Below are 2,387 nucleotides of genomic sequence, written 5' to 3'. Positions count from 1 at the left end.
AGGTAAGAACGGTTCTTGCTCAGCCCATAGCAGCCATGTAAAACTTGTAACAACAAAGTAGAGGACGTCTAACTTGTTTTTGCAGGGCATGTTGTGATTTGGTATGGTCAAGGCATGATGCTATATTTTATTATATGAGATGATCATGTTTTGTAACGGAGTTATCGGCAACTGGCAGGAGCCATATGGTTGTCGCTTTATTGTATGCAATGCAATCGCCCTGTAATTGCTTTACTTTATCACTAAACGGTAGCGATAGTCGTCAAAGCAATATTTGGCGAGACGACAACGATGATACGATGGAGATCAAGGTGTTGCACCGGTGACGATGGTGATCATAACGGTGCTTTGGAGATGGAGATCAAAGGCACAAGATGATGATGGCCATATCATATCACTTATATTGATTGCATGTGATGTTTATCCTTTATGCATCGTATTCTGCTTGATTGACGGTAGCATTATAAGATGATCTCTCACTAAATTTCAAGGTGCAAGTGTTCTCCCTGAGTATGCACCGTTGCCAAAGTTCGTCATGCCGAGACACCACGTGATGATCGGGTGTGATAAGCTCTATATTCACATACAACGGGTGCAAGCCAGTTTTGCACACGCAGAAATACTCAGGTTAAACTTGACGAGCCTAGCATGTGCAGATATGGCCTCGGAACACCGAGACCGAAAGATCGAGCGTGAATCATATAGTAGATATGATCAACATAGTGATGTTCACCATTGAAAACAACTCCATTTCACGTGATGATCGGTCATGGTTTAGTTGATATGGATCACGTGATCACTTAGATGATTAGAGGGATGTCTATCTAAGTGGGAGTTCTTAAATATGATTAATTGAACTTTAATTTATCATGAACTTAGCACCTGATAGTATTTTGCTTGTCTATGTTGTTGTAGATAGATGGCCCGTGTTGTTGTTCCGTTAAATTTTAATGCGTTTCTTGACAAAGCAAAGTTGAAAGATGATGGTAGCAATTACATAGACTGGGTCCGTAACTTGAGGATTATCCTCATTGCTGCACAGAAGAATTACGTCCTGGAAGCACCGCTAAGTGCCAAACCCGCTGCAGGAGCAACGCTAGATGTTATGAACGTCTGGCAGAGCAAAGCTGATGACTACTCGATAGTTCAGTGTGCCATGCTTTACGGCTTAGAACCGGGACTTCAACGACGTTTTGAACGTCATGGAGCATATGAGATGTTCCAGGAGTTGAAGTTAATATTTCAAGCAAATGCCCGGATTGAGAGATATGAAGTCTCCAATAAGTTCTACAGTTGCAATGTAACGCCCATGATGCGGCTATATCTCCCACGTGTCGAAGCACGACTTAGAGGCATAACCGCATTGTAAGCAATGTCGCAAGTAAGGTAATCTTCACAACAACCCATGTAATGAATAAGGAAAAGGAGTACATAGTTGGCTTACAATCGCCACGTCACACAATAGCATAAAAATCATTACATTCATCCAGATACACTCAAGGTCCGACTACGGAACCAAAATAAAGAACAACCCCAAATGCGACAAAGTCCCCGATCGCCCCAACTGGGCACCACTACTGATCGTCTGAAAAGGAAACGTAGCATCGTCCTGAGTCCTCACCGAACTCCCTCTTGAGCTTAGTCAAATCACCTGGAGCGGTATCATCGGTCCCTGCATCTGGTTTTGGAAGTAAACTGTGAGTCATGGGGACTCAACAATCTCACACCCTCGCGATCAAGACTATTTAAGCTTATAGGAAGGGTAAAAGTATGAGGTGGAGCTGCAGCAAGCGACTAGCATATATGATGGCTAACATATGCAAAAGAGAGCGAGAAGGGAAGGCAAAGGCACGGTCGATGAACTATGATCAAGAAGTGATCCTAGAACAACCTACGATCAAGCATAACACGAGACCGTGTTCTCTTCCCGGACTCCGCCGAAAAGAGACCATCACGGCCACACACTCTGTCGATTCATTTTAATTAAGTTAAGCTTTAGGTTTTCTACAACCGGACATTAACAAATTCCCATCTGCCCATAACCATGGGCACGGCTTTCGAAAAATCAAATCCCTGCAGGGGTGTCCCAACTTAGTCCATCACAAGCTCTCACGGTCAACGAAGGATATTCCTTCTCCCAAGACAATCCGATCAGACTCGGAATCCCGGTTACAAGACATCTCGACAATGGTAAAATAAGTCCAGCAAAGCCACCCGAATGTGCCGACAAATCCCGATAGGAGCTGCACATATCTCGTTCTCAGGGCACACCGGATAAGCAATTCTTACAACTAAAACCAGCCCTCGAGTTTCCCCGAGGTGGCGCTGCAAGGGGCTCTAGTTTGGACCAACACACAAAGGAGCACTGGCCCGGGGGGGTTTAAATA

The sequence above is a fragment of the Triticum urartu genome, chromosome 3 (assembly GCF_003073215.2).
Source record: "Triticum urartu cultivar G1812 chromosome 3, Tu2.1, whole genome shotgun sequence".
In the NCBI taxonomy this organism is placed as follows: Eukaryota; Viridiplantae; Streptophyta; class Magnoliopsida; order Poales; family Poaceae; genus Triticum; species Triticum urartu.
Note: the sequence above shows the minus strand (reverse complement) of the source record.